Raw genomic sequence first — 15,870 nt, 5'->3', positions numbered from 1 at the left:
GCTACTCCTTAGAATCAAAGACTTAGATTAAACCCTTAAAACATCAATGGAATTTACAGAATTTACAACATGATAGTTAATGCTTCTCACATTTTAGTTATTGATTTCCATTTTCTATGAATATCAAGATTAATTATTTCTGAAGTTGCCTGGATAAAGATACACATGGTGTTCAATAAATATTGATGTTTATTTTAGAAAGTCAATATCAACTTATAAATTATGTAATTTTCATGATATTTATAACTGAAAAAGTAATTCCTTCTTTCAACTGAACACACACTTAAGAATCCTCTTCTTTGAAAAGATATTTTGGAAAATATAACTAATTTTCTGAAATGAATATACATTGCTTTTATTTATATTTTTCACTTTAACTCTAATACTTTTTTTTTTTTTTTTTTTTTTGCGGTACGCAGGCCTCTCACCGTTGTGGCCTCTCACCATTGTGGCCTCTCCCGCTGCGGAGCAGAGGTTCCGGACGCGCAGGCTCAGCGGCCATGGTTCATGGGCCCAGTCGCTCCACGGCATGTGGAATCCTCCCGGACCGGGGCACCTGTGTCCCCCACATCGGCAGGTAGACTCTCAACCACTGCGCCACCAGGAAAGCCCTCTAATACTCTTTTGAATCATTAAAATTTTATTACTGGGGAAACGTCTAGGAATTGGCAGAATTGATTCAAATAGAATAACAAAAATGAAATATATAGCAGCTCATACACATAAGGCAAAATATTAGGAGACTGAAAGGTTGGGAAAAGGCAGCAAGGTGAAACATATAATAATACATGGAAAATTTGTTCATGTAACACCCAACTTCCCAGTAGGTAGTGAGACAGACACTCCATTGAGAAATAAAGATGTATTTCCCAGGGAGTGAAGGCAAATTCTCTGAGACAAAAATAAAACTGAAAGTGTATGAAGTGTGAACATGAAAATACAGGAGCACTATTATGGACTGAATTGTGTGTCCCCTAAAACTCATATGTTTAAGCAAATGTGATGATAATTAAAGGTGAGACCTTTGGGAGATAACTAGGCTTAGATAAGGTCATGAAGGTGGGGCTTTCATGATGAAATCGGTGCCCTTAGAAGAAGAGATGCCAGAGAACTTGCTTCCTACTCACTCCTCGCCACGGGAAGACACACCAAGAAGGCATCATCTGAAAGCCAGGAAGAGAAATCTCACCAGAAACTGACCATGCTGGAAACTTGATCTTGGCATTAGAACCGTGAGGAAATAAATGTTTGTTGTTTAAGCCACCTAGTTTATGCTATTTTATTATGACAGCCCAAAATAACTAACATAACTATGAAGAATTACACACAAAACTCAAACATTAATTCTACACCACCAAAGTAGGTTTAGAACCTGGATACTGCTGGAATTTGTCATTATAGGTTGCCTACCCACAGAGAAATAATTTAAATAATATAACCATGATCTTCCAAGAAAAGGCTTTTAAATTCAAAACTAAACCAACTTATTTAGCCTTAGTAACTGAACATCCTTTGCACTCAGGCTAATATTTTGGTTGTGAGTCTCTTCAAGGTTGTATCCCAAAAGTTAAATTTATGTGATGCATTTTACTTACAGCAACATTTATATTTCTTTGAAGCAATGAGATTTATCCTCATTTCTTACTCCATTGGTAGGAATTTTCAGAGCAAATATGACCAACTAGGCAGTAAAAATACATTGCGAAAATTTCAATATGTTAACTACTTAGATCACCTCATATAGCTGGAAAAGATTATGCCATTCTCTTCCTTTATGTTATACAGACGAGGAACCAGTGGTTCAAAATCATTTATAAATTGATTTATAGATCCAGGAGAGGTAACCTGGTATTCTTACACTACACTGTGTCTTTGTAGTATTTGTTATGTATTATTTTATGCACTTTAAAAATTTCTAAATCATTGCTAACTTAAAAGTGTATATGAAACAACTATATAGTCTTTTGCAAATGCAAACAAAAGCTAAGTTTATTCATTTGAACATAAAAATGTAGACTATTTTACAAATAAACAAAAGTACTACTCTATTTTTTTTGGTATTCTGTTGTTTGAACTAGGCATTTTGCTGATTATCTAACTGACAAGTGACAACATATTTTAATCTAATATCATGATAATACTTGCAAATTCAGTTGAAGCTATGTAAACATTATCCACACAACTACCTACCTACTGATTTGAATTGTATATAATACATAATCTGGCATTTGATAGCACAATCAACACTAATGAAAAGAGTTGCTTATAAAATTTAGGTGCCTGGAACATAGAAGTGATTACGTATATCTTGAATAAGTAAATAAATTAATAAATAAAATATTTTCTCCTTTTAAAAAATTATTTCGTGCTCAGGAACCAGAATTATGTGTTAATAAAAGATATTTTATTCACATTTTAGTAAATACACAAATGTAAGCATACATTATTCATTTTAATTTGTTTCATTATGAGTGTGTTTATTTGAAATATTATATGTTTCCAGGCATTTGAAATCAATATTTATTAATTAGAGTCTTTACTCATCCATAGGCAATGCATAATGAGTGTGGCTATTTAAAAATAAATGCCAGTGAAAAAAAGAATTCATGCCATAATTATGGCAGAAAAAATATAAGAAAATCTAGGTAATGTAAATTTACGTTTGAATTTTTTTAATTTGTATTTATATCAGTACTTATTATTTCTTATTCAAATATATTTTTGATATTGTTTCTTGATACTTTTATTCACAGAACGTTTCTTCTTGTACGTATCACCCCTGACATAAAACACAAAAACAAAATCTATTCTTGAACTTAATTTTAATACTCTGTAGTCATTACATGAATGTGAGAGCTGGCAAGGAGTTCTAGCAAATAAATAAACATCTCCAAATGTTTCAACACATATAGTCATAAAAATATCGCATTTTAAAATAAAATATATTGTATTACCACAATATGGCAGGGTGGTTAAACAGGCTTCACATATTTAAATCCTAGCTCAACTGCTCATTTGCTTTTTAATATTAAAGAAATTACTAATTATTTCCATTTCTTATTTTACTTATTTAAAAAATAGAGATCATCATAATACCTACTGTATCAGCAAAGGCTGATTGATGAAAATGGAAACGCAGTAATAGTGGGAATGTGATTTACTATAGGAATTAAAGCTTGCACAATTACGAAAAGAGACAGAAAAATGAATGTCCAAACACAGGTAAGAGAGATTCAGCTGCATCACCACCGTGTCAATCTGAGAAGCCAAGCACATATTCAGCTACAGAAGGGCAAGTGCAAGGAGGGAGCTACTAGAATAGGAGTGTCAGCCTATTGCCTCTGTGAATCTACACAAAAAACCCATTGGCAGAAGATCTGGACAATGAATTGAGAGGGCAGTAGGACAAGCTGGAAACTTCTGGGTACTTCAGCATCTAACCACAGCAACATTCACTGAGTGATGGCCAATGCCACACTTCTTCATTTCATACCTTGTGAAAGTTCCTGGCCAACTCTAACCTAAGACTTGACAGGAAATTGGATTTTGGAAAATTTAGTTTCCAGTTTAACATGGTTGACAATAGGATAATGGGACACAACTTTATTGGACCCGTGACGATTACAGGAATCAATACAAAATTTGGTTAAACTCATACACCCGTAAGTCCAAGAAATTAAATGAATCGCAATCACAATAGACATAAAGAAACTCATCATAAGGCTTATCTAGTGGTAAAGATAAACTCTTAAAAGAAACTAGAGAAAAAGACACAATGTGTACAGAGGAAAGAAAATAAGCAAAACAATAAACTTCATATCACAACTCATTCATATCAGACGACAAATGTAAGAAAAACATGTCAGCCAAGGATTCTAAACACAGAGAAAATGTATTGTAATAATAGAGGGGAAATAGTTTTTCAGGCAGAAAAGTTCAGAATCCATTGTCCATGAACCTGCCCCAAAGATATGTAAAAGTAAGTCCTACAGGTAGAATAAAATTACACCAGATAAAAATGAATGAAAAGTGTCAGCAAAAGTAAATGCATGTGTAGGTATAGAAGATAATGCTTTTTATCTTGTTTTAATTATCTTTAAAAGATAATTTACTCTCTAAAGAAAACAATAACAATGCTCTGTGAGATTTGTGTGCAAGTTAAATGTTTACTAATACAATAACAGAAATGGAAATACAGTAATAAAAATTTTTTAAAAAGTGTACTTTTGTACTATTCTTACATTATAAGTTAATAGTACATGTCATCTGAAGGTAGAATGTGATGTTAAAAAGTATATATTTCAGGGGGGCTTCCCTGGTGGCGCAGTGGTTGAGAGTCCGCCTGCCGATGTAGGGGACGCGGGTTCGTGCCCCGGTCTGGGAAGATCCCACATGCCGCGGAGTGGCTAGGCCCGTGAACCATGGCTGCTGAGCCTGCACGTCCGGAGCCTGTGCTCCACCACGGGAGAGGCCACAACAGTTAGAGGCCCGTGTACCGCAAAAAAAAAACCAAAAACAAAACAAAACAAAACAAAAAAAGTATATATTTCATACCATAGAGTGATCATTGAAAAAGAATAATAGAACAAAAATATATAGCTAGGATGTAATGACATTTAAAAAATCGAGATAAGGCATGAAACATTAAAAAAAAAACCCCAACAGAACAGAGAACAGATGGGAAAAGAGAAAACAAACAGCAAGATGTCAGACTTAAACCATAACAAAAATTACGAGAAATAAGAATGATCTAATCACTATGAGTTAAGGCAAGCTCATAGAGTATAAAGCTAGATGATAGAGCAAGATCAAAATATTCACCCTACAGATATCCCACATTAAATAACAAGACACAATAAGTTAAAAACTAAAGAACATTAAAAAAAAAAAAAGAAGGGCTTCCCTGGTGGCGCAGTGGTTGAGAGTCCGCCTGCCAATGCAGGGGACGCGGGTTTGTGTCCCAGTCCGGGAAGATCCCACATGCCGCGAAGCGGCTGGGTCCGTGAGCCATGGCCGCTGAGCCTGAGCGTCCGGAGCCTGTGCTCCGCAACGGGAGAGGCCACAACAGTGAGAGGCCCGCATACAGCAAAAAAAAAAAAAAAAAAAAAAAAGAAAAAAGAAAACATTTTACTGAAGGTCCTAGGCAGTATAAGAAAGATAGACAAGGAAATAAAAATAGACATACTCTAAGGGAAGTAGAAAGTCCATCTTTATTTGCAAAAGGAACTATTGTGTATAGATAAATCCTGAAGAAATAAACAAAATATAATAGATTTATATGTATTTTTAGCATGGCTGTAGGTTAAATGGGAAACATATTTATATGTATAATATTTTTATACATCAGCCACAAAGAATCTAAATATGGAATTTTACAAAATAATAGCAAAACAAATGACAAAAGGATTAAAAGAGACAACATAAGTTTGTAAAAGATGAATATAGTTTGAGGGCTTAAATGGCCTGCCTTCAAGAGATATTATAGTCACAATAAACAACACAGGCTAGTATGAGAAGTAAAAAAATCTGTGTGTGTGTGTGTGTGTGTGTGTGTGCGTGTATGTGTGTATACACACATATATATCAATTGAGTCAAGAAGAGAGAAGAGAAATAGATGCATACACACAAAATCAATTGAGTTATGAAAAAGTACAAGGCTATTTAAATGTGTAAAAGAGAATCTTTGCAGCAAATTCCTCTAGTACAATTGGAAATTCATTACAATGGAAAAATCTATATCTCTCATTCAATTTTGTTATGAACCTAAAACTGCTCTAAAAAATAAAGTTTATTAAAAATAAAAAAGAATATATATTAAAAAAAAAACTCCCACCATATATAAAAATTAATTCCAGGTGGATTATAGCCCTAAATGTGGAGACCTAAAATTAAAGATAAAAGTAAACTTGTAGAAATAAATGTTAATGGAAAATATTTGTGATCATCGGTTAGGCAAAGATTTCTTAGATATGACATAACAGCAACAATCATAAGGAGAAAAATTGAAAAATTAATTTTAAATTAAAAATAAAACTTCTGATCACCATAAGACATTTCAAAAAATTTAAAAAGCAAGACTCAGATGGAGAATATATGCAAAATATATTTCTGACAACGACTTTATTGTAGACTATATAAAGAATTCTTACAGATCAAAAATAAGCACACAAACAACCTGATAAAATTAATGGACAACACATAAGCAAACACTTCACCAAATAAGATATGCACATTGCAAAGAAGCATATGAAAAGTTGTTCAACATAATTTTCATCAAGGAAATAGAAATTAAAATCATAATAAGAATTTATTAAAATTCAACAAAATTACTAACATTAAAAAGACTGACAGTACCAAGAATTTTAGAGTATGTAAAACAACTAGAACTTATTGCTGGTGGGAATATAAAATGGTATAGCCACTCTGGAAAAATTTGACAGTTGTTTTATATAGTTAAAGATTCACTTACTATGTTAATCACCATTTCCATTCCTAGCTATTACCCAAGACAAACAGAAATATGGGTCTACACAAAAGCTTGTATATAGATTTATTCATAATAATTCCTGTTTTCAAACATGAAACAACCAATATATTCATCAATACAAGAATGCATAAAGCCATTGTGTTGTATCCATAAAATAGCATATTACTTTGCAATAAAAATTAATGGGCTACTGATTCATGTGACAAGCCTTGTACCTCAAATCACGATGACAAGGTGAAGAAGGCAGGCACAAAAGACTATATACTTTAAGATATTACTTATTTGAAAGTCAAGAAAAAGAAAAATTGTGGAGACAGAAATCAGATTAGTACTTACCAGAGGCTGGACGTTGGGGAGAAAACTGACTGCAAATTGGCCTTTGTGACTTTGAAGTTTGGCTGAAATGTTCTGTATTATTTGGGGGCCAGTTAATAATGGTACATGTGTGTGCACTCACTAAAACTTCTCATCTAACTGATTATGCAGATTATTAATATTCAGGCTGTAAAATTAATTAGTTAAAATGATGTAACATTTTTTAGGACATATCTTCCCCCAAGATATGTTTATCTTTGAAATGTTAACTGAGTTCTGTATATAAAAAAACATATTATATACACTGTTGTGACTTGAACTGTGTTCTCCCCAAAAAGATAAATTCAAACCCTATCCTCTGGAACCTGTAAATGTGACCTTATTTTTGGAAATAGGATTCTTGAAGATGTAAACAAATTAAGATGAGGTCATCCTGGATTAGTGTGGTCCTATCCAAAGGCTGGTGTCTTTGACAGAGGACACAGAGACACACGGAGAAATATGATGATGGAAACTGAGTTTAGACTGATACAGTTACAAGCCATAGAATGCCAATAATCATCTGCAACCATGAGAAGCTAGGAGAGACACATAGAACAGATTCTCTCTCAAGCCTCTGGAAGGGAACAACCCTGCTGAATCTTGATTTCAGACTCTAGTCTCCTGCACGGGGACAGAACAACATTTTTGTTATTTTAAGACATCAGGTTTGTGGTAATTTGTTATGGAAACTCTAGGAAACTATTACATACACTTATTATCACACCATTGTCATTACTCAAACAATTTTGAGACTTCCCTGAGAAACTGCCTCAGGCAGCATTATGTTCTCAGTAACATTCTCTACACTAAGAATGTCTTTGTGTTTTCATGGTGGATTTGATCTATTAAATAGTTAAAACTGAAATATAGTAACTTATACTACTTAAGATTTTTCCTTAAGAAAGTCCTGAAAATATTTTAATAAGAAAAGCTGATACTTATTGAGAGCTTACAATGTGCTGAGCACTATACTTTGCTTTATGTTCAATATCTCACTTAATCTTAATAACAACCTTGTGAAATACATACTTTATTACTGACATTTTACAGAAAAAGGCCAAGAAAATGGGAGATTAGATTAGTGTGCTCAAAGGTAAATAATAGTACACAGTGGACCTGCTAATTTCATTAAAACAATATTTGTTCAGTACCTACTCTATGCCAGGTAATCTTTTGAGGAATAAAACAGTGAATAATAAGAACAAAAATTAGATATAAAATAAATATGGTATGTATAATGTTCTCTACAGTTTAAAAGAATGACTCAAAATAAACTGATTCACATGAAAGAGTTCATTACAAAGACAGGAATATCCTGAAATATTTTTAACTGAAACTTCGTATAAAAATATTTTCCTTTGGAAGAAACAACCATCTTTTCTTTAGACCTGAGCTTTTTAAGTAAAATAAAATTGTTTCATGTTCCACAGTAGATAACTCAAGAGAAATCAGAGAGAAATGACTCCAAGATGTACTTAAATCGCCTGGGGTCTTATCAAGACTGATATTTAATACTAACCTTCTGGGCTGTGCTGTAAGCAATATGGTATGATCATATGGGAATCTGAGCAAATTTCTGTGGAAAATCAATACTGAAATAAAATCGCTGTTGCCTATCTAAGTCTACCCTAAATTAATCTCAAATGATTTTTTGAAAAATGTGAATTTTTAAATTATTTCTGAAAGAACAAGACATATATTAGAACACTGACAACGACTGAAGAATGCACTATTTTAAGTTTAGTTATTATCATAACTTAATCATGTCCTGTACAAGTTTTCAAAAGACTTGCAATAAAATGAAAGAAAAAATGAAAAGTTACAAGTTGAATTCTACAGAAAAATAATTTATATGGTTATTAAAATGAAGATGCTTGCTTATTTAATAGAATGTAGGTATGGGACAATGATTTAAGCAGAATTCTTCCTTACTGCCATAAGAATATTAAGTAATTCAATGTCATGTCCCAATTACACAAATCTATTAGAGCATAAGTTAATAAGGTAAGGCCCAATCAAATATTGGAAGACTCTGTCTACATGCTAAGACTTTACAATTAAATGATTTTAAGTGGGTTATTCTCATAAAGAGTTTTAACTTTTAAATATATATATCTGTTAAGCCTTGTATAGAATGACTTGGAAGGGAGGTAGACAAAAGCCATGAGGATCAGTCAGCAAGTAAATGAAATCATGCAGGTATGAGGTGATAAATTAGGTAGAAATGGGTAAAAGGAGAAATGAATAACTCATACAGCTCTATCAGAGATAGAATTTAATGCTATTGTTTGATGTTATACTAGTCAAAGGAAAAAACAATAATACACATGATTTCTATTAAGATATTTGTAAGGCAGATCCCAGAGGCCTGGGAGATAAAACAGGTAAGACAACCATGAAAATAATGAATTCTAGAACACTTCAAGAAAAAGACTTATAAACTTTGATGACAAGAACAATATGAGAGATTGAGTTTAGTGGCCCTTGAAGATCAAATTCAAAACATGAGGTAAGAGTTCATGGTCAAAATAAGAGTGGGTTTTTGTGGAAAAATGTTTGTTAACATGGCATTTTGCCCCCAAGATCTTCAATTAATGTTATATCTTCATGTCATACGAGAGATTTCAAGGACATGGCCTCAAGGTGACCTGTCAACTTTTAATAGTCTGTGTCTTTCATCCTCTTTAACTCTTAGTATTTCTCTAGGATTAACATAAATGCATAAATATAGAGAAATATGTTCTGGGCTTTGTATATCTACAAAGTAGATATAAAATATATGTAAATTAATATACGTATGTATATAATAATGGATGTGCCTGGAATATATAAAGAGCATTCATAAATCAATAAAAAGAAAGATGCCCTAATGGAACAATTGGCAAAAGATTCAAACAAGATATTCACAAAAGATAATGTTCAACTGGGAATAAATCATATGAAAAAGTCCTCTATTTCATTCATCATAAAGTATAAATGCAAATTAAAACAGAAATATAATCTCACCAGCAGGGTAAATAAAAATAATAGACAATTTCATGTTTTGGGAGAACATGGAGCAATTGGAGCTTTCACATACTGTTGTTAAGAATTTAAATTAATGCAATCACTTTACAAAGGTGGTTGGTAGTATTTACTATAGCTAACCTACTTATACTTTGAGCAAGTAACTTCATTTGTTTGTATCTCCCCACCACATATGTTCAGCCAAATATATGAAAAAGACCATTCATAGCAGCAACATTTGTACTAGCTAACATTTGGAAAGGAATCAACTGTCTATTTACAGCAATTAATGAATTGTGATACATTCATAAAATGGACTACTCATTAATGAGATGAATAAACTACAACCAAATGTAGCAATATGGGTGAATGTCATATGCAAAATATTGATGAAAATAAGCTAGACAGACATAGTACATAATAGATGATCCCTTTTCTATTAAGTGCAAAACCAATATATTATTTTAGATGTCAGCATTGTTGTTATTCACTTTGGGGGGAGGGGCAGTTGTAGTCACCAAAGAAAAGAGGTTGTGAAGGAGGATTTGAGGGATCTGATAACACTCTGTTTCTTCCTATAAGAAGAAAAAAAGTGTGTGTTTACTTTCTGTAAATGCATCACTAATACAAATATGATTGTGTACCATTCTGGACTTAGGTTATAAATTTAATAAAATTTTTTGTATTCAAAAATAACTTGGTAAATATGCTGAGAAGCCCTAAGAAGCTAAATAGGATACAGTGGTAAGTCTAGAACTGCTAAGCATAGATTGAAAATATGCATGATTCATTAAAACCCATGAAAAAGTTGCTACTACCTCTGCATATCTAAAAAAATGAAAATATAATTATTAGTTCTCCTTGGAAGAACATTTACAAATTACTATTATTTGAAATAAGTCTGTAGCTGAAAAGATTTTCACTTTCATTATTACAGGTAGCATGACTGCTTTGGAGTTTTTTGCAAAACTATTATAAATATTCAAAGTGATCTGTTTATCAGCCATTTAGTCAAGGATTTTGCCTCTGCAAAGTCAGAAAGGACACTCTCTTCCTTAGTGCCCTAGTACTCTCTCTTATTTAAAACCTACACTATTTCTGTTCTTTGGGGTGAATGCAAAGTTTAATGATCCACACACTCTAACCATCCAGTTTAAAAATAATGAAAAAGACATGCTGTAGGATCTGAAAAAAACTAGGCTAAAGTCTTCTCATAAAGACTTGTAATAACCCCATGTTATCACAGAACAAATATCATTGTACCAACAGACTGTCCTCGAGTCGATGCAATATCTGAGGTTAACTAGAAAATTCTAGGAGAAAAATATGTGAAGTCCCAAAAGAGTCTCTCTGTAAATAGGTGATGACAGTAAAGATGTAGAAATGAAGACTCTAGATGGATCTGTTTGTACATCAGTGTGCCTGTTTGTACATGCCTATAAGAAATGCTTCAACAGACAATAAAAAGTTCAAAATTTGTTCTTCTTTCTCTTTATAGTGTAGCTCTTTAGAAATACATAACCTGATGGACTTAATCAATAATAGTCACATACTAAATAAAATGGGCTTCTAATTTATCAAATCATTATTTTTTACCATGAAACTGAGTCAAACATCTATACTTTTAAAGGACTATGAGAGTTAGAATGAGAAAAAAAATGTGGCTAACGTGCCCATTAGTAAAAGTGCAAACCAGGCAAATGTTATATGCTAACACTTCATTTCTTTCCAAAATTATGTTTTAAAATTGAAGAGTGAGATTTATCTTTTATTTTTTGCATAAAACATGGAAAGCAGCAACAAACAAACAAAAAAACAACTTTATTATCACCTTAAAAATGAGAACAGGCCTGCTCTTCAATAAAATGGTAAGATCAAAAGGCTATCTAATTAAAAAAAAAATTCCAATGGGTGACATGCATTTCTGAGAAAGGATAAGACACATAAAGTGTTTCATCTAAGACATAACAATGGGAAATAGACTTAGCTACTATAAAATTAAGTTGGATCAAAACAGCTTAAATTTGATGACTTATTAAATGCCAAGTAAGGGCTAGCATGCTAACTTGGAATCCCTGAAAGCCCCAGACATAAGAGACTGCCTTCCCTCGTCAACCCTTTTCATAGGTCAATTGCTCATGAGAGGGACTGAGAACAGGGAAGGTAGACATACCAACTTCACAGGATGCATGGCTTGCTGATGTTTGGGGCTGAAGAAGGAGAGCCTAAAGCAACCTGCCTGTTCACCAAACCTGCATGACTGCAAGGTAAGGATTGGCCGCCCTGAGCAGTGTGCAGGAAAACCATCCACACTCAACCTGGATCTTGATGTGATGAAAGATGCAGCTCTCTGCTACTGGGGAAAGGAAAGAAATTGAACACCATCTGCCCCAGATCTTTCACTGCCTGAAGCAGAAAATAACTGTCACTGGGGGAAAGACAGAATATGACCAATATTCCCCAACCCCATACATCAATACAAGGCCAAGACTGACTACCACTGGGAGGGGGCCAGAAAGACTCTGCCCTAAAAGACTTTGACCTAAAAGCCAAAGCTCTCTGATGCTATGGGAGGTACAGAACACTTACCTACCATAGCCTCTTTAAATTCATGGCATTAAGCCATCAGCCCCTAAAGGCTGAGCAGGACACACACCCATCTCTGACAGTGCATCAGTATGAGGCAAACACTTGCTACAGTTGAGAGAGTACCAGGAAATCTCTTTGGGTTCAGGACTTTGTACTGAATAGGAGGAAGTGGTTGTTTGCTGTGGAAGAGTAGGAATGCTGAGAAAGCCTAAGACATAAGGCTCAAGGAAACAGGGCCTGTTTCAGGTTGCACTGGTAGCAGGGAAACTGAAAAATATTTTCCCCACTGGATAAGTCTTACATTGGGTAGCAAGCAATGCCCTACTGCTGAGAGAGGAGCAAAGCACAGGGAGAAACCCATCTTTAGTAAAGTCTTCCTGGGCCTGCTGAAAGCAGAAGGTAGAACCATAACACCCACAGAGATAGCCTCAATCATTCCAGGCCTCACGCTAAGCAAAAAGCAGCAGCTGTCTATCACTAGAGGATTTTCACATTCATGGGGTACTGAATATAAATAAATAAGCAAGAGTCCCTAACCCCACTCAACTACAAGCTAGATTGACATGGTATATTCAGAACAGACAAAACAAAGGAAATAATTTTGAACTTGAAGATGTGACAATAGAAATTCTCTTACCTCGAGCACAAAAATAAGACAGAGAAAAAATGGAATAAATAATTGAAAACCATGGGACAATATGAAAACATTCAAATATACAAGTACTGGAAACCCAGGAGGAGAAGAAGGAAAGAGAGAAATGGTCACAAGAAATATTTTAAGAGATTAAGGTTGAGAATGTTTTAAATGTTTAAAAACAAACAAACAAAACCTCCCACAGATCAAAGAAGTTCAAAGAAACCTGAAGTGTGATAAATGCAAATAAAAACACAGCCAAGTACCTCATACTAAAACTACTGAAAACAGGCTTCCCTGGTGGTACAGTGGTTGAGAGTCCGCCTGCCGATGCAGGGGACACGAGTTCGTGCCCCGGTCTGGGAAGATCCCACGTGCCGTGGAGCGGCTGGGCCCATGAGCCATGGCCGCTGAGCCTGAGCATCCAGAGCCTGTGCTCCGCAAAGGGAGAGGCCACAGCAGTGAGAGGCCCGTGTACCGGAAAAAAAAAAAAAAAAAAAAAAAACTAGGGTAAAATGGATTCTAAGTCGCTAATGATTTCAGAAGTTATTCTGATGGTGCAAGTCAGTAAGTAGGTTCTGAACACCACCAAAAAGGTGAATTACCTTCAGAATTACAAAAGATTTTTGACAAAGAAATGCTGGATGTTAGTTAAAGATTAAAAAAAAGAAAAATGAACTATGTATGTCAATGAAGACTGTATTCCAGCCCTTCTCAGGGCAGGATCACAGACTGGGAAGTGCTACACCAAAATTTTTTTCTAAAGCAAAGAGTATTGAGGATGAGAATAAAGACACTCTGCCTGTTGTCTAATAATCTGGAACATTTCACTAAAATACAGATCTGGTTAGCCAAATGGAAAAAGATCTTCCAGAAATTTTATATTTCCTGTAGGCATTAATAGCTATTCATTTCCCTCTAAACACTGCTTGAGCTGCATGTCACAGGTTTTGGGTAAGCCACATCAAAGACTTCATTGGAAAATACCAAGGGTCTCAAAGAAGTCCTCCCTTTCCCTGGCAGTGCCACTTCCTTTTCTCAAATTGCTAGATGAAACAGTCACACTGGAAGAAGCAGATTTGTACAATGTTGCAATCATTGAGAGACTCCAAAAAGGAGCTGAACATTTTAGAGAACTTTCATAGCATTAATTTTTAATGGACTAAGTGGGAAATTTGGAGAGGAATAATGATTGTAAGTAAACATGCAGACCAAAATGCATTAAGGAAAAGTCATATTCACTGGACCTTTGATCCAGGTCGTATTTTACTGTCCTCTGATGAGAGTTCTAAAAATAAGTACAAGTTAGCAAAGTTAACTATGACTGGAGCTATGTTCCTGAAATTCAATGCATTTTTCCACATTTTCAAATATCATTTAATCAACATAAGGTACATTTTAGTAGCTATATAATTAAGAATTTTAACATCATATAAATAAGCAAATATGTTTGCATTATGATTCATTTAAAGGCATATCCATTACTTTCCCAAACAGCAGTGATTTTTTAAAATGTTAGCTGTCTCAGATTTAAAAAGAGCAGTGAATTAAAAAAAAAAAAGTGCATTGCACGTTAAAAGCATCAATGTCATTATTTTATAACTGAGATATAATCAAAAGACTACAAGACTCTCTTTTCACCTTAACTATGACTAAACTTCACAGTGTGTTCAGTTTTCATTCTGTAACATCAAGATATACTCAAATATTAATTTGGCAACTGTATCTAGGATGTATATATATTTAAGAATAAAATTTTGTAGCTTATTAAAATGTCAAAAATAATAAAAGAACATAAGTATATTAGTTTATTATATAAAATGCCCTGCACTGGATGACTTAAACCATAGCAATTTATATTCTCACATTTCTGGAGACTGGAAGTTCAAGATGAAGGTGCAAGCAGGGGAGATGGTTCCTCCCATGGCCTTTCTCCTTGGCCTGCACATGGGCATCTCTTTGCTGTGCTTTCATATGGCCTTTATCCTGCGTGTGTACATCCCTGGTATCTCCTCCTTTTATTATAAGAACACTGATCATCATAGATTAAACTCCCACCCTTATGACATCATTGAACCCTAATTACTACTTTAAAGGCTTTATATAAAAATACAATCATATTGGGGATTAGGGCTTAAACTTATGAGTTTTGGGGGGACACAATTCAGATTATAGTAGAGGTTTTACAGCATATATAGAGGTAAAATAAACAACAACAAAAGTTGAAAGGTAATTTTGAAACATATGATAGATAAAATTTTATGAAACATTAAAATAGTTTAAACAGAATGTTCAAAGTTAAAGATCAATATTGCATTTTTAATGCAAAACATATACACACACATGCATACATGACAATAACAACAAAGATGTAACAAGATAAAATAAATTTTTTTAAAATATTTGAGTCACCCACAATTTAAGGAGAGAACAATAGACGAACAAGGATGAGACAATCAAAATCACATAGCAGTATATTAGACTTGAATGCACACATATGAATAATTTACATTACATGTAAATAGACTAAGCACTTCAATTAACAGGGAGGCATTATAAGACTGGATAAAAATAGCGAGATTCAACCATATGCCACTTATAAGAAACTTGCTGTAAATATAAAAACACAAACAGGTTGAAAATGAGAGAACGGACCTAATTTATTATTCATGCATTATGCATGAGAAAGGGACATATATCTACCATGCATTCATTAATCATAAGAAAGCCATTGTTGATGCTCTTAAATGAGGAAAAATTCAAGGTTATAAGGTAGGGCCATAAGCTTAAAAGGGT

At 33.8% G+C, this 15,870-nt stretch overlaps 1 pseudogene; it reads left to right on the top strand.

Moving 5' to 3' along the window:
* The first annotated feature begins 13,588 nt into the window (after positions 1-13,588).
* Positions 13,589-14,219, top strand: LOC137220608 (UBX domain-containing protein 2A pseudogene; annotated as a pseudogene).
* Positions 14,220-15,870: the final 1,651 nt, after the last annotated feature.

The sequence above is a fragment of the Pseudorca crassidens genome, chromosome 3, assembly GCF_039906515.1.
Source record: "Pseudorca crassidens isolate mPseCra1 chromosome 3, mPseCra1.hap1, whole genome shotgun sequence".
NCBI lineage: Eukaryota > Metazoa > Chordata > Mammalia > Artiodactyla > Delphinidae > Pseudorca > Pseudorca crassidens.
This window is presented reverse-complemented; position numbering and strand designations above follow the sequence as displayed.